The 18,603-nt window shown below is 46.1% G+C and overlaps 1 gene segment (V, D, J or C); it reads right to left on the bottom strand.

Annotated features, from left to right (window-relative positions):
- LOC148137593 (Ig heavy chain C region-like) overlaps positions 1-18,603 on the bottom strand; it is a 784,089-nt gene that overhangs the window by 615,195 nt on the left and 150,291 nt on the right.

Here is an 18,603-nt window from a genome sequence, read left to right as displayed (position 1 = left end):
CATTACTGCAATTTCGATTCTTGCTTTGCTAAATGATTTCACCCTTTGATCGAAACAGGACAACTTTCACGTTTACACGGAACATGAAACACACCGGACTACAGGGAAAATGCACAAAGTTGAACAGGCCGTGTTCCACATCATACCGCGCAGCATAGTTACAGTCACTTTGTCTGTTTTGCAGAATAAGAGTCCCAAAGAATGTTCTCCACCCTAAAACCGGAGGTAGCATTACAATCCGTGAACGACAGATCACATTGTGAGGATGCTCTGACCTCGGAGCCAGTTCGAGATGCCACTTTCCTTGCCTTTTTGCCTTACCCGTGCAATTTGCTGCAGAGATGTTCATTCCTGGACGTGAGCCACATGGATACCAACTGAGTTGGAAACCTGTGTGGGATTCGAAGAGAAGCGACTCAATAAATTTTGCTAAACTCCACGGTGCTTATTAGAAATGCAGTTTCTGTTCACATCAATCTAAAAGGCAGTTTCTGAACATAGTAACAGAAGTCAAAAGGTAATTAGCTCACCCCACCCCCACTCCGGAAGAGGTGCTAACTGCCCTTGAGTACTTTTTTGTTCTCGATGTGAAGAGCTCTCACGCCTGAGTCACCTTCACACGTCTCTGGTTGCTGAGTGAATCACAAAGAAGGAATTTCACCACAGCTGCAACTGCCTCACTTCCCCACTCGCCCTCCCAGTTTACATTTTCCTGCTCGTCAGTGATTTAAAGAAAACCAAATGGATGCGATGTCATTCTGCAGCCTCTCTGTCGATTCCTCCGTTTCAGTTCCAACGTGGTTAGATCTCGGGGCGCTATCAAAGCACAGGTCCAGAGGTTCTCTGAGAGTGTAATTTCTTTCATTGCTGTTGCTAATTGAATGAGCCACTAACGTGCGAACTGCTCCAAAACATGATTCAGGACCTCTGGTAACAACTCACGCACGTTGAATACCGACAGACCGCTTCCAAATGATGTCCTTCATAGACGACTTTGGGGGTACATTTGACAGACAGACTAGTTCAGGAATCCGCGGTGCGCTGTGACACCAGCGCATCAGCTTCTTCCCTGTCTTGGAAACGGGCCGCCTGCGCAAGCAATGCAAATGCGGTACTGCTTTTCGTGGAAGGATCAGAACGCGATAATTACACTCTCAAACAGAATGGCATATGATCAGAACCAGGTTGGAGAAAAACTTTACAATACTTTGCACAGTAATTAAATGGAGTTGCATTACATTTCACTACGAGAGCAGATTTGTTCAAGCAAATTCGAAGGCAGGTTTGCAGATGGGAAAGCAAGCAAGAAAACTCCGCTCCTGTCCATGTAAAATGCTGCAGTTGAAGAACAAAGCAGTTTCTGCTCAGTTTCGAACTGGGGACCTTTCGCGCGTAAGTCGAACGTGATGACCACTACACCACAGAAACAAGGCGCAGTCGCCACCGCTAAAGCTCAGTGTCACCCAGCACTGAAAGTTGAAGCCATTTTACCTTTCACCTTTCTGTTTCTAATCGCTCGTTGTTTAATGGGACTTCTTTAATTTTGGCTATGCGGTGAGCATGGACGAGATACACCGAAGTATCTGTTTCCACGCGGTGTGCGCCAATAACATTGTGTTGCTTACACCGGCTGTAAAGGATTACTTTTTAGCGGAGCTTGCCGTCGCAGTCTGTGGCACAATCATTTAGTCTGTTCGACTGCTCACGGGAAAGGTAGCGTTGTAACGAACGACTTCCTTACTTTTGCTCCGACTGACCATACTCCGGGAAATTTTCCCAGATTCTCAGTTGAGGATTTCTGCAGCTGGAAGTTACCTCAGAAACCCTGTTAATTCGTAATGTATTGAGCGAATCGCAAAACAGAAAGCATTTAACACGGAACACAAACAAAACTGGCAAACCAAATGCATTTTCAGACACAGCGAGCGTGAATGCAAAATGTGAGACAGGCCGGGGGCATGAGTCATAAAGTAATCTCACAATTAACAACAGGGCAATTCCAAACTGCTCTTTCAAACATACTGGAGCCTGAGTGCACCACCACTTCCCAGACAATGCTGAAAAGAGAGAAAGAAAGAACACAATAAGAATGGGCCATAAAAAAGTGAATTTCACCAATCACAGACTCGATTAGATTACCTTTCCCTTCCGATGTCCGCAGGACGGAAATGAAGGAAATGGGAGAAATTCAATAACATGTGACATCGCAATTCATTGGAACGATTTTCCCATTGGCCATAAAACAAAATAACGACGAGTCGTGCCACCGCAGGACTTTGTTTCACAACAGCAATGAAATCACAGTCGACATTCGGTTCCAGTAAACGCTCAACTTGCCTGGGACAGCAGAGCTGTTTGCGATTTTCCACGCAGGAGGCGAACACGATCATGACAGCACAGACACCGGAAAAGTTGGGACTTTGCCACACCACAGTTAATTGCCCGGGAAGCAAACCCAATTTTCTTCGGTTTTAAACAGAAATGCAGCAGGAGTCGAAACAGCATTTTAACAAGCTGCGTCGTTGGAAACGATCAGCAGAAATGGCAGCGGTGGGATTCGAACCCACGCCTCTGTCGAGGCTGGAGCCTTAATCCAGCGACTTAGACCGCTCGGCCACACTACCAGCCAGCCGCGCTGCCCCATTTTCTTGCACTTCCAATTGTGCTCCTGCATAACAACCGATGCAAAGCCACGTGAAAAGGGTTCCATGATCCCTCTCCGACTCGCACAACTGCTGGGATGTGCCCGTCTACAATATCAATTTCGCAGCAGATAATGATAACCCATCAATCCAGACAACTATCAATGGTAAGCTGATCTTTTCAACTATCTTTTCATCAATCCAGACAACTATCAATGGTAACTACAAACGTATCTGTGAGCGCGTGAGAACATACGATCAGTTATGATTTGGTCAAATTACCATGAGCTGCTTGACATTACTGCAATTTCGATTCTTGCTTTGCTAAATGATTTCACCCTTTGATCGAAACAGGACAACTTTCACGTTTACAAGGAACATGAAACACACCGGACTACAGGGAAAATGCACAAAGCTGAACAGGCCGTGTTCCACATCATACCGCGCAGCATAGTTACAGTCACTTTGTCTGTTTTGCAGAATAAGAGTCCCAAAGAATGTTCTCCACCCTAAAACCGGAGGTAGCATTACAATCCGTGAACGACAGATCACATTGTGAGGATGCTCTGACCTCGGAGCCAGTTCGAGATGCCACTTTCCTTGCCTTTTTGCCTTACCCGTGCAATTTGCTGCAGAGATGTTCATTCCTGGACGTGAGCCACATGGATACCAACTGAGTTGGAAACCTGTGTGGGATTCGAAGAGAAGCGACTCAATAAATTTTGCTAAACTCCACGGTGCTTATTAGAAATGCAGTTTCTGTTCACATCAATCTAAAAGGCAGTTTCTGAACATAGTAACAGAAGTCAAAAGGTAATTAGCTCACCCCACCCCCACTCCGGAAGAGGTGCTAACTGCCCTTGAGTGCTTTTTTGTTCTCGATGTGAAGAGCTCTCACGCCTGAGTCACCTTCACACGTCTCTGGTTGCTGAGTGAATCACAAAGAAGGAATTTCACCAGAGCTGCAACTGCCTCACTTCCCCACTCGCCCTCCCAGTTTACATTTTCCTGCTCGTCAGTGATTTAAAGAAAACCAAATGGATGCGATGTCATTCTGCAGCCTCTCTGTCGATTCCTCCGTTTCAGTTCCAACGTGGTTAGATCTCGGGGCGCTATCAAAGCACAGGTCCAGAGGTTCTCTGAGAGTGTAATTTCTTTCATTGCTGTTGCTAATTGAATGAGCCACTAACGTGCGAACTGCTCCAAAACATGATTCAGGACCTCTGGTAACAACTCACGCACGTTGAATACCGACAGACCGCTTCCAAATGATGTCCTTCATAGACGACTTTGGGGGTACATTTGACAGACAGACTAGTTCGGGAATCCGCGGTGCGCTGTGACACCAGCGCATCAGCTTCTTCCCTGTCTTGGAAACGGGCCGCCTGCGCAAGCAATGCAAATGCGGTACTGCTTTTCGTGGAAGGATCAGAACGCGATAATTACACTCTCAAACAGAATGGCATATGATCAGAACCAGGTTGGAGAAAAACTTTACAATACTTTGCACAGTAATTAAATGGAGTTGCATTACATTTCACTACGAGAGCAGATTTGTTCAAGCAAATTCGAAGGCAGGTTTGCAGATGGGAAAGCAAGCAAGAAAACTCCGCTCCTGTCCATGTAAAATGCTGCAGTTGAAGAACAAAGCAGTTTCTGCTCAGTTTCGAACTGGGGACCTTTCGCGCGTAAGTCGAACGTGATGACCACTACACCACAGAAACAAGGCGCAGTCGCCACCGCTAAAGCTCAGTGTCACCCAGCACTGAAAGTTGAAGCCATTTTACCTTTCACCTTTCTGTTTCTAATCGCTCGTTGTTTAATGGGACTTCTTTAATTTTGGCTATGCGGTGAGCATGGACGAGATACACCGAAGTATCTGTTTCCACGCGGTGTGCGCCAATAACATTGTGTTGCTTACACCGGCTGTAAAGGATTACTTTTTAGCGGAGCTTGCCGTCGCAGTCTGTGGCACAATCATTTAGTCTGTTCGACTGCTCACGGGAAAGGTAGCGTTGTAACGAACGACTTCCTTACTTTTGCTCCGACTGACCATACTCCGGGAAATTTTCCCAGATTCTCAGTTGAGGATTTCTGCAGCTGGAAGTTACCTCAGAAACCCTGTTAATTCGTAATGTATTGAGCGAATCGCAAAACAGAAAGCATTTAACACGGAACACAAACAAAACTGGCAAACCAAATGCATTTTCAGACACAGCGAGCGTGAATGCAAAATGTGAGACAGGCCGGGGGCATGAGTCATAAAGTAATCTCACAATTAACAACAGGGCAATTCCAAACTGCTCTTTCAAACATACTGGAGCCTGAGTGCACCACCACTTCCCAGACAATGCTGAAAAGAGAGAAAGAAAGAACACAATAAGAATGGGCCATAAAAAAGTGAATTTCACCAATCACAGACTCGATTAGATTACCTTTCCCTTCCGATGTCCGCAGGACGGAAATGAAGGAAATGGGAGAAATTCAATAACATGTGACATCGCAATTCATTGGAACGATTTTCCCATTGGCCGTAAAACAAAATAACGACGAGTCGTGCCACCGCAGGACTTTGTTTCACAACAGCAATGAAATCACAGTCGACATTCGGTTCCAGTAAACGCTCAACTTGCCTGGGACAGCAGAGCTGTTTGCGATTTTCCACGCAGGAGGCGAACACGATCATGACAGCACAGACACCGGAAAAGTTGGGACTTTGCCACACCACAGTTAATTGCCCGGGAAGCAAACCCAATTTTCTTCGGTTTTAAACAGAAATGCAGCAGGAGTCGAAACAGCATTTTAACAAGCTGCGTCGTTGGAAACGATCAGCAGAAATGGCAGCGGTGGGATTCGAACCCACGCCTCTGTCGAGGCTGGAGCCTTAATCCAGCGACTTAGACCGCTCGGCCACACAACCAGCCAGCCGCGCTGCCCCATTTTCTTGCACTTCCAATTGTGCTCCTGCATAACAACCGATGCAAAGCCACGTGAAAAGGGTTCCATGATCCCTCTCCGACTCGCACAACTGCTGGGATGTGCCCGTCTACAATATCAATTTCGCAGCAGATAATGATAACCCATCAATCCAGACAACTATCAATGGTAAGCTGATCTTTTCAACTATCTTTTCATCAATCCAGACAACTATCAATGGTAACTACAAACGTATCTGTGAGCGCGTGAGAACATACGATCAGTTATGATTTGGTCAAATTACCATGAGCTGCTTGACATTACTGCAATTTCGATTCTTGCTTTGCTAAATGATTTCACCCTTTGATCGAAACAGGACAACTTTCACGTTTACAAGGAACATGAAACACACCGGACTACAGGGAAAATGCACAAAGCTGAACAGGCCGTGTTCCACATCATACCGCGCAGCATAGTTACAGTCACTTTGTCTGTTTTGCAGAATAAGAGTCCCAAAGAATGTTCTCCACCCTAAAACCGGAGGTAGCATTACAATCCGTGAACGACAGATCACATTGTGAGGATGCTCTGACCTCGGAGCCAGTTCGAGATGCCACTTTCCTTGCCTTTTTGCCTTACCCGTGCAATTTGCTGCAGAGATGTTCATTCCTGGACGTGAGCCACATGGATACCAACTGAGTTGGAAACCTGTGTGGGATTCGAAGAGAAGCGACTCAATAAATTTTGCTAAACTCCACGGTGCTTATTAGAAATGCAGTTTCTGTTCACATCAATCTAAAAGGCAGTTTCTGAACATAGTAACAGAAGTCAAAAGGTAATTAGCTCACCCCACCCCCACTCCGGAAGAGGTGCTAACTGCCCTTGAGTGCTTTTTTGTTCTCGATGTGAAGAGCTCTCACGCCTGAGTCACCTTCACACGTCTCTGGTTGCTGAGTGAATCACAAAGAAGGAATTTCACCAGAGCTGCAACTGCCTCACTTCCCCACTCGCCCTCCCAGTTTACATTTTCCTGCTCGTCAGTGATTTAAAGAAAACCAAATGGATGCGATGTCATTCTGCAGCCTCTCTGTCGATTCCTCCGTTTCAGTTCCAACGTGGTTAGATCTCGGGGCGCTATCAAAGCACAGGTCCAGAGGTTCTCTGAGAGAGTAATTTCTTTCATTGCTGTTGCTAATTGAATGAGCCACTAACGTGCGAACTGCTCCAAAACATGATTCAGGACCTCTGGTAACAACTCACGCACGTTGAATACCGACAGACCGCTTCCAAATGATGTCCTTCATAGACGACTTTGGGGGTACATTTGACAGACAGACTAGTTCAGGAATCCGCGGTGCGCTGTGACACCAGCGCATCAGCTTCTTCCCTGTCTTGGAAACGGGCCGCCTGCGCAAGCAATGCAAATGCGGTACTGCTTTTCGTGGAAGGATCAGAACGCGATAATTACACTCTCAAACAGAATGGCATATGATCAGAACCAGGTTGGAGAAAAACTTTACAATACTTTGCACAGTAATTAAATGGAGTTGCATTACATTTCACTACGAGAGCAGATTTGTTCAAGCAAATTCGAAGGCAGGTTTGCAGATGGGAAAGCAAGCAAGAAAACTCCGCTCCTGTCCATGTAAAATGCTGCAGTTGAAGAACAAAGCAGTTTCTGCTCAGTTTCGAACTGGGGACCTTTCGCGCGTAAGTCGAACGTGATGACCACTACACCACAGAAACAAGGCGCAGTCGCCACCGCTAAAGCTCAGTGTCACCCAGCACTGAAAGTTGAAGCCATTTTACCTTTCACCTTTCTGTTTCTAATCGCTCGTTGTTTAATGGGACTTCTTTAATTTTGGCTATGCGGTGAGCATGGACGAGATACACCGAAGTATCTGTTTCCACGCGGTGTGCGCCAATAACATTGTGTTGCTTACACCGGCTGTAAAGGATTACTTTTTAGCGGAGCTTGCCGTCGCAGTCTGTGGCACAATCATTTAGTCTGTTCGACTGCTCACGGGAAAGGTAGCGTTGTAAGACACTGCAGAAACGAACGACTTCCTTACTTTTGCTCCGACTGACCATACTCCGGGAAATTTTCCCAGATTCTCAGTTGAGGATTTCTGCAGCTGGAAGTTACCTCAGAAACCCTGTTAATTCGTAATGTATTGAGCGAATCGCAAAACAGAAAGCATTTAACACGGAACACAAACAAAACTGGCAAACCAAATGCATTTTCAGACACAGCGAGCGTGAATGCAAAATGTGAGACAGGCCGGGGGCATGAGTCATAAAGTAATCTCACAATTAACAACAGGGCAATTCCAAACTGCTCTTTCAAACATACTGGAGCCTGAGTGCACCACCACTTCCCAGACAATGCTGAAAAGAGAGAAAGGAAGAACACAATAAGAATGGGCCATAAAAAAGTGAATTTCACCAATCACAGACTCGATTAGATTACCTTTCCCTTCCGATGTCCGCAGGACGGAAATGAAGGAAATGGGAGAAATTCAATAACATGTGACATCGCAATTCATTGGAACGATTTTCCCATTGGCCATAAAACAAAATAACGACGAGTCGTGCCACCGCAGGACTTTGTTTCACAACAGCAATGAAATCACAGTCGACATTCGGTTCCAGTAAACGCTCAACTTGCCTGGGACAGCAGAGCTGTTTGCGATTTTCCACGCAGGAGGCGAACACGATCATGACAGCACAGACACCGGAAAAGTTGGGACTTTGCCACACCACAGTTAATTGCCCGGGAAGCAAACCCAATTTTCTTCGGTTTTAAACAGAAATGCAGCAGGAGTCGAAACAGCATTTTAACAAGCTGCGTCGTTGGAAACGATCAGCAGAAATGGCAGCGGTGGGATTCGAACCCACGCCTCTGTCGAGGCTGGAGCCTTAATCCAGCGACTTAGACCGCTCGGCCACACTACCAGCCAGCCGCGCTGCCCCATTTTCTTGCACTTCCAATTGTGCTCCTGCATAACAACCGATGCAAAGCCACGTGAAAAGGGTTCCATGATCCCTCTCCGACTCGCACAACTGCTGGGATGTGCCCGTCTACAATATCAATTTCGCAGCAGATAATGATAACCCATCAATCCAGACAACTATCAATGGTAAGCTGATCTTTTCAACTATCTTTTCATCAATCCAGACAACTATCAATGGTAACTACAAACGTATCTGTGAGCGCGTGAGAACATACGATCAGTTATGATTTGGTCAAATTACCATGAGCTGCTTGACATTACTGCAATTTCGATTCTTGCTTTGCTAAATGATTTCACCCTTTGATCGAAACAGGACAACTTTCACGTTTACAAGGAACATGAAACACACCGGACTACAGGGAAAATGCACAAAGCTGAACAGGCCGTGTTCCACATCATACCGCGCAGCATAGTTACAGTCACTTTGTCTGTTTTGCAGAATAAGAGTCCCAAAGAATGTTCTCCACCCTAAAACCGGAGGTAGCATTACAATCCGTGAACGACAGATCACATTGTGAGGATGCTCTGACCTCGGAGCCAGTTCGAGATGCCACTTTCCTTGCCTTTTTGCCTTACCCGTGCAATTTGCTGCAGAGATGTTCATTCCTGGACGTGAGCCACATGGATACCAACTGAGTTGGAAACCTGTGTGGGATTCGAAGAGAAGCGACTCAATAAATTTTGCTAAACTCCACGGTGCTTATTGGAAATGCAGTTTCTGTTCACATCAATCTAAAAGGCAGTTTCTGAACATAGTAACAGAAGTCAAAAGGTAATTAGCTCACCCCACCCCCACTCCGGAAGAGGTGCTAACTGCCCTTGAGTGCTTTTTTGTTCTCGATGTGAAGAGCTCTCACGCCTGAGTCACCTTCACACGTCTCTGGTTGCTGAGTGAATCACAAAGAAGGAATTTCACCAGAGCTGCAACTGCCTCACTTCCCCACTCGCCCTCCCAGTTTACATTTTCCTGCTCGTCAGTGATTTAAAGAAAACCAAATGGATGCGATGTCATTCTGCAGCCTCTCTGTCGATTCCTCCGTTTCAGTTCCAACGTGGTTAGATCTCGGGGCGCTATCAAAGCACAGGTCCAGAGGTTCTCTGAGAGTGTAATTTCTTTCATTGCTGTTGCTAATTGAATGAGCCACTAACGTGCGAACTGCTCCAAAACATGATTCAGGACCTCTGGTAACAACTCACGCACGTTGAATACCGACAGACCGCTTCCAAATGATGTCCTTCATAGACGACTTTGGGGGTACATTTGACAGACAGACTAGTTCAGGAATCCGCGGTGCGCTGTGACACCAGCGCATCAGCTTCTTCCCTGTCTTGGAAACGGGCCGCCTGCGCAAGCAATGCAAATGCGGTACTGCTTTTCGTGGAAGGATCAGAACGCGATAATTACACTCTCAAACAGAATGGCATATGATCAGAACCAGGTTGGAGAAAAACTTTACAATACTTTGCACAGTAATTAAATGGAGTTGCATTACATTTCACTACGAGAGCAGATTTGTTCAAGCAAATTCGAAGGCAGGTTTGCAGATGGGAAAGCAAGCAAGAAAACTCCGCTCCTGTCCATGTAAAATGCTGCAGTTGAAGAACAAAGCAGTTTCTGCTCAGTTTCGAACTGGGGACCTTTCGCGCGTAAGTCGAACGTGATGACCACTACACCACAGAAACAAGGCGCAGTCGCCACCGCTAAAGCTCAGTGTCACCCAGCACTGAAAGTTGAAGCCATTTTACCTTTCACCTTTCTGTTTCTAATCGCTCGTTGTTTAATGGGACTTCTTTAATTTTGGCTATGCGGTGAGCATGGACGAGATACACCGAAGTATCTGTTTCCACGCGGTGTGCGCCAATAACATTGTGTTGCTTACACCGGCTGTAAAGGATTACTTTTTAGCGGAGCTTGCCGTCGCAGTCTGTGGCACAATCATTTAGTCTGTTCGACTGCTCACGGGAAAGGTAGCGTTGTAACGAACGACTTCCTTACTTTTGCTCCGACTGACCATACTCCGGGAAATTTTCCCAGATTCTCAGTTGAGGATTTCTGCAGCTGGAAGTTACCTCAGAAACCCTGTTAATTCGTAATGTATTGAGCGAATCGCAAAACAGAAAGCATTTAACACGGAACACAAACAAAACTGGCAAACCAAATGCATTTTCAGACACAGCGAGCGTGAATGCAAAATGTGAGACAGGCCGGGGGCATGAGTCATAAAGTAATCTCACAATTAACAACAGGGCAATTCCAAACTGCTCTTTCAAACATACTGGAGCCTGAGTGCACCACCACTTCCCAGACAATGCTGAAAAGAGAGAAAGAAAGAACACAATAAGAATGGGCCATAAAAAAGTGAATTTCACCAATCACAGACTCGATTAGATTACCTTTCCCTTCCGATGTCCGCAGGACGGAAATGAAGGAAATGGGAGAAATTCAATAACATGTGACATCGCAATTCATTGGAACGATTTTCCCATTGGCCATAAAACAAAATAACGACGAGTCGTGCCACCGCAGGACTTTGTTTCACAACAGCAATGAAATCACAGTCGACATTCGGTTCCAGTAAACGCTCAACTTGCCTGGGACAGCAGAGCTGTTTGCGATTTTCCACGCAGGAGGCGAACACGATCATGACAGCACAGACACCGGAAAAGTTGGGACTTTGCCACACCACAGTTAATTGCCCGGGAAGCAAACCCAATTTTCTTCGGTTTTAAACAGAAATGCAGCAGGAGTCGAAACAGCATTTTAACAAGCTGCGTCGTTGGAAACGATCAGCAGAAATGGCAGCGGTGGGATTCGAACCCACGCCTCTGTCGAGGCTGGAGCCTTAATCCAGCGACTTAGACCGCTCGGCCACACAACCAGCCAGCCGCGCTGCCCCATTTTCTTGCACTTCCAATTGTGCTCCTGCATAACAACCGATGCAAAGCCACGTGAAAAGGGTTCCATGATCCCTCTCCGACTCGCACAACTGCTGGGATGTGCCCGTCTACAATATCAATTTCGCAGCAGATAATGATAACCCATCAATCCAGACAACTATCAATGGTAAGCTGATCTTTTCAACTATCTTTTCATCAATCCAGACAACTATCAATGGTAACTACAAACGTATCTGTGAGCGCGTGAGAACATACGATCAGTTATGATTTGGTCAAATTACCATGAGCTGCTTGACATTACTGCAATTTCGATTCTTGCTTTGCTAAATGATTTCACCCTTTGATCGAAACAGGACAACTTTCACGTTTACAAGGAACATGAAACACACCGGACTACAGGGAAAATGCACAAAGCTGAACAGGCCGTGTTCCACATCATACCGCGCAGCATAGTTACAGTCACTTTGTCTGTTTTGCAGAATAAGAGTCCCAAAGAATGTTCTCCACCCTAAAACCGGAGGTAGCATTACAATCCGTGAACGACAGATCACATTGTGAGGATGCTCTGACCTCGGAGCCAGTTCGAGATGCCACTTTCCTTGCCTTTTTGCCTTACCCGTGCAATTTGCTGCAGAGATGTTCATTCCTGGACGTGAGCCACATGGATACCAACTGAGTTGGAAACCTGTGTGGGATTCGAAGAGAAGCGACTCAATAAATTTTGCTAAACTCCACGGTGCTTATTAGAAATGCAGTTTCTGTTCACATCAATCTAAAAGGCAGTTTCTGAACATAGTAACAGAAGTCAAAAGGTAATTAGCTCACCCCACCCCCACTCCGGAAGAGGTGCTAACTGCCCTTGAGTGCTTTTTTGTTCTCGATGTGAAGAGCTCTCACGCCTGAGTCACCTTCACACGTCTCTGGTTGCTGAGTGAATCACAAAGAAGGAATTTCACCAGAGCTGCAACTGCCTCACTTCCCCACTCGCCCTCCCAGTTTACATTTTCCTGCTCGTCAGTGATTTAAAGAAAACCAAATGGATGCGATGTCATTCTGCAGCCTCTCTGTCGATTCCTCCGTTTCAGTTCCAACGTGGTTAGATCTCGGGGCGCTATCAAAGCACAGGTCCAGAGGTTCTCTGAGAGTGTAATTTCTTTCATTGCTGTTGCTAATTGAATGAGCCACTAACGTGCGAACTGCTCCAAAACATGATTCAGGACCTCTGGTAACAACTCACGCACGTTGAATACCGACAGACCGCTTCCAAATGATGTCCTTCATAGACGACTTTGGGGGTACATTTGACAGACAGACTAGTTCAGGAATCCGCGGTGCGCTGTGACACCAGCGCATCAGCTTCTTCCCTGTCTTGGAAACGGGCCGCCTGCGCAAGCAATGCAAATGCGGTACTGCTTTTCGTGGAAGGATCAGAACGCGATAATTACACTCTCAAACAGAATGGCATATGATCAGAACCAGGTTGGAGAAAAACTTTACAATACTTTGCACAGTAATTAAATGGAGTTGCATTACATTTCACTACGAGAGCAGATTTGTTCAAGCAAATTCGAAGGCAGGTTTGCAGATGGGAAAGCAAGCAAGAAAACTCCGCTCCTGTCCATGTAAAATGCTGCAGTTGAAGAACAAAGCAGTTTCTGCTCAGTTTCGAACTGGGGACCTTTCGCGCGTAAGTCGAACGTGATGACCACTACACCACAGAAACAAGGCGCAGTCGCCACCGCTAAAGCTCAGTGTCACCCAGCACTGAAAGTTGAAGCCATTTTACCTTTCACCTTTCTGTTTCTAATCGCTCGTTGTTTAATGGGACTTCTTTAATTTTGGCTATGCGGTGAGCATGGACGAGATACACCGAAGTATCTGTTTCCACGCGGTGTGCGCCAATAACATTGTGTTGCTTACACCGGCTGTAAAGGATTACTTTTTAGCGGAGCTTGCCGTCGCAGTCTGTGGCACAATCATTTAGTCTGTTCGACTGCTCACGGGAAAGGTAGCGTTGTAACGAACGACTTCCTTACTTTTGCTCCGACTGACCATACTCCGGGAAATTTTCCCAGATTCTCAGTTGAGGATTTCTGCAGCTGGAAGTTACCTCAGAAACCCTGTTAATTCGTAATGTATTGAGCGAATCGCAAAACAGAAAGCATTTAACACGGAACACAAACAAAACTGGCAAACCAAATGCATTTTCAGACACAGCGAGCGTGAATGCAAAATGTGAGACAGGCCGGGGGCATGAGTCATAAAGTAATCTCACAATTAACAACAGGGCAATTCCAAACTGCTCTTTCAAACATACTGGAGCCTGAGTGCACCACCACTTCCCAGACAATGCTGAAAAGAGAGAAAGAAAGAACACAATAAGAATGGGCCATAAAAAAGTGAATTTCACCAATCACAGACTCGATTAGATTACCTTTCCCTTCCGATGTCCGCAGGACGGAAATGAAGGAAATGGGAGAAATTCAATAACATGTGACATCGCAATTCATTGGAACGATTTTCCCATTGGCCATAAAACAAAATAACGACGAGTCGTGCCACCGCAGGACTTTGTTTCACAACAGCAATGAAATCACAGTCGACATTCGGTTCCAGTAAACGCTCAACTTGCCTGGGACAGCAGAGCTGTTTGCGATTTTCCACGCAGGAGGCGAACACGATCATGACAGCACAGACACCGGAAAAGTTGGGACTTTGCCACACCACAGTTAATTGCCCGGGAAGCAAACCCAATTTTCTTCGGTTTTCAACAGAAATGCAGCAGGAGTCGAAACAGCATTTTAACAAGCTGCGTCGTTGGAAACGATCAGCAGAAATGGCAGCGGTGGGATTCGAACCCACGCCTCTGTCGAGGCTGGAGCCTTAATCCAGCGACTTAGACCGCTCGGCCACACTACCAGCCAGCCGCGCTGCCCCATTTTCTTGCACTTCCAATTGTGCTCCTGCATAACAACCGATGCAAAGCCACGTGAAAAGGGTTCCATGATCCCTCTCCGACTCGCACAACTGCTGGGATGTGCCCGTCTACAATATCAATTTCGCAGCAGATAATGATAACCCATCAATCCAGACAACTATCAATGGTAAGCTGATCTTTTCAACTATCTTTTCATCAATCCAGACAACTATCAATGGTAACTACAAACGTATCTGTGAGCGCGTGAGAACATACGATCAGTTATGATTTGGTCAAATTACCATGAGCTGCTTGACATTACTGCAATTTCGATTCTTGCTTTGCTAAATGATTTCACCCTTTGATCGAAACAGGACAACTTTCACGTTTACAAGGAACATGAAACACACCGGACTACAGGGAAAATGCACAAAGCTGAACAGGCCGTGTTCCACATCATACCGCGCAGCATAGTTACAGTCACTTTGTCTGTTTTGCAGAATAAGAGTCCCAAAGAATGTTCTCCACCCTAAAACCGGAGGTAGCATTACAATCCGTGAACGACAGATCACATTGTGAGGATGCTCTGACCTCGGAGCCAGTTCGAGATGCCACTTTCCTTGCCTTTTTGCCTTACCCGTGCAATTTGCTGCAGAGATGTTCATTCCTGGACGTGAGCCACATGGATACCAACTGAGTTGGAAACCTGTGTGGGATTCGAAGAGAAGCGACTCAATAAATTTTGCTAAACTCCACGGTGCTTATTAGAAATGCAGTTTCTGTTCACATCAATCTAAAAGGCAGTTTCTGAACATAGTAACAGAAGTCAAAAGGTAATTAGCTCACCCCACCCCCACTCCGGAAGAGGTGCTAACTGCCCTTGAGTGCTTTTTTGTTCTCGATGTGAAGAGCTCTCACGCCTGAGTCACCTTCACACGTCTCTGGTTGCTGAGTGAATCACAAAGAAGGAATTTCACCAGAGCTGCAACTGCCTCACTTCCCCACTCGCCCTCCCAGTTTACATTTTCCTGCTCGTCAGTGATTTAAAGAAAACCAAATGGATGCGATGTCATTCTGCAGCCTCTCTGTCGATTCCTCCGTTTCAGTTCCAACGTGGTTAGATCTCGGGGCGCTATCAAAGCACAGGTCCAGAGGTTCTCTGAGAGAGTAATTTCTTTCATTGCTGTTGCTAATTGAATGAGCCACTAACGTGCGAACTGCTCCAAAACATGATTCAGGACCTCTGGTAACAACTCACGCACGTTGAATACCGACAGACCGCTTCCAAATGATGTCCTTCATAGACGACTTTGGGGGTACATTTGACAGACAGACTAGTTCAGGAATCCGCGGTGCGCTGTGACACCAGCGCATCAGCTTCTTCCCTGTCTTGGAAACGGGCCGCCTGCGCAAGCAATGCAAATGCGGTACTGCTTTTCGTGGAAGGATCAGAACGCGATAATTACACTCTCAAACAGAATGGCATATGATCAGAACCAGGTTGGAGAAAAACTTTACAATACTTTGCACAGTAATTAAATGGAGTTGCATTACATTTCACTACGAGAGCAGATTTGTTCAAGCAAATTCGAAGGCAGGTTTGCAGATGGGAAAGCAAGCAAGAAAACTCCGCTCCTGTCCATGTAAAATGCTGCAGTTGAAGAACAAAGCAGTTTCTGCTCAGTTTCGAACTGGGGACCTTTCGCGCGTAAGTCGAACGTGATGACCACTACACCACAGAAACAAGGCGCAGTCGCCACCGCTAAAGCTCAGTGTCACCCAGCACTGAAAGTTGAAGCCATTTTACCTTTCACCTTTCTGTTTCTAATCGCTCGTTGTTTAATGGGACTTCTTTAATTTTGGCTATGCGGTGAGCATGGACGAGATACACCGAAGTATCTGTTTCCACGCGGTGTGCGCCAATAACATTGTGTTGCTTACACCGGCTGTAAAGGATTACTTTTTAGCGGAGCTTGCCGTCGCAGTCTGTGGCACAATCATTTAGTCTGTTCGACTGCTCACGGGAAAGGTAGCGTTGTAACGAACGACTTCCTTACTTTTGCTCCGACTGACCATACTCCGGGAAATTTTCCCAGATTCTCAGTTGAGGATTTCTGCAGCTGGAAGTTACCTCAGAAACCCTGTTAATTCGTAATGTATTGAGCGAATCGCAAAACAGAAAGCATTTAACACGGAACACAAACAAAACTGGCAAACCAAATGCATTTTCAGACACAGCGAGCGTGAATGCAAAATGTGAGACAGGCCGGGGGCATGAGTCATAAAGTAATCTCACAATTAACAACAGGGCAATTCCAAACTGCTCTTTCAAACATACTGGAGCCTGAGTGCACCACCACTTCCCAGACAATGCTGAAAAGAGAGAAAGAAAGAACACAATAAGAATGGGCCATAAAAAAGTGAATTTCACCAATCACAGACTCGATTAGATTACCTTTCCCTTCCGATGTCCGCAGGACGGAAATGAAGGAAATGGGAGAAATTCAATAACATGTGACATCGCAATTCATTGGAACGATTTTCCCATTGGCCATAAAACAAAATAACGACGAGTCGTGCCACCGCAGGACTTTGTTTCACAACAGCAATGAAATCACAGTCGACATTCGGTTCCAGTAAACGCTCAACTTGCCTGGGACAGCAGAGCTGTTTGCGATTTTCCACGCAGGAGGCGAACACGATCATGACAGCACAGACACCGGAAAAGTTGGGACTTTGCCACACCACAGTTAATTGCCCGGGAAGCAAACCCAATTTTCTTCGGTTTTAAACAGAAATGCAGCAGGAGTCGAAACAGCATTTTAACAAGCTGCGTCGTTGGAAACGATCAGCAGAAATGGCAGCGGTGGGATTCGAACCCACGCCTCTGTCGAGGCTGGAGCCTTAATCCAGCGACTTAGACCGCTCGGCCACACAACCAGCCAGCCGCGCTGCCCCATTTTCTTGCACTTCCAATTGTGCTCCTGCATAACAACCGATGCAAAGCCACGTGAAAAGGGTTCCATGATCCCTCTCCGACTCGCACAACTGCTGGGATGTGCCCGTCTACAATATCAATTTCGCAGCAGATAATGATAACCCATCAATCCAGACAACTATCAATGGTAAGCTGATCTTTTCAACTATCTTTTCATCAATCCAGACAACTATCAATGGTAACTACAAACGTATCTGTGAGCGCGTGAGAACATACGATCAGTTATGATTTGGTCAAATTACCATGAGCTGCTTGACATTACTGCAATTTCGATTCTTGCTTTGCTAAATGATTTCACCCTTTGATCGAAACAGGACAACTTTCACGTTTACAAGGAACATGAAACACACCGGACTACAGGGAAAATGCACAAAGCTGAACAGGCCGTGTTCCACATCATACCGCGCAGCATAGTTACAGTCACTTTGTCTGTTTTGCAGAATAAGAGTCCCAAAGAATGTTCTCCACCCTAAAACCGGAGGTAGCATTACAATCCGTGAACGACAGATCACATTGTGAGGATGCTCTGACCTCGGAGCCAGTTCGAGATGCCACTTTCCTTGCCTTTTTGCCTTACCCGTGCAATTTGCTGCAGAGATGTTCATTCCTGGACGTGAGCCACATGGATACCAACTGAGTTGGAAACCTGTGTGGGATTCGAAGAGAAGCGACTCAATAAATTTTGCTAAACTCCACGGTGCTTATTAGAAATGCAGTTTCTGTTCACATCAATCTAAAAGGCAGTTTCTGAACATAGTAACAGAAGTCAAAAGGTAATTAGCTCACCCCACCCCCACTCCGGAAGAGGTGCTAACTGCCCTTGAGTGCTTTTTTGTTCTCGATGTGAAGAGCTCTCACGCCTGAGTCACCTTCACACGTCTCTGGTTGCTGAGTGAATCACAAAGAAGGAATTTCACCAGAGCTGCAACTGCCTCACTTCCCCACTCGCCCTCCCAGTTTACATTTTCCTGCTCGTCAGTGATTTAAAGAAAACCAAATGGATGCGATGTCATTCTGCAGCCTCTCTGTCGATTCCTCCGTTTCAGTTCCAACGTGGTTAGATCTCGGGGCGCTATCAAAGCACAGGTCCAGAGGTTCTCTGAGAGTGTAATTTCTTTCATTGCTGTTGCTAATTGAATGAGCCACTAACGTGCGAACTGCTCCAAAACATGATTCAGGACCTCTGGTAACAACTCACGCACGTTGAATACCGACAGA

The sequence above is a fragment of the Chiloscyllium plagiosum genome, unplaced genomic scaffold (genome assembly GCF_037043375.1).
Source record: "Chiloscyllium plagiosum isolate Xiang-an unplaced genomic scaffold, Cpla_swu_hap1 HiC_scaffold_42, whole genome shotgun sequence".
Taxonomy (NCBI): domain Eukaryota; kingdom Metazoa; phylum Chordata; class Chondrichthyes; order Orectolobiformes; family Hemiscylliidae; genus Chiloscyllium; species Chiloscyllium plagiosum.
This window is presented reverse-complemented; position numbering and strand designations above follow the sequence as displayed.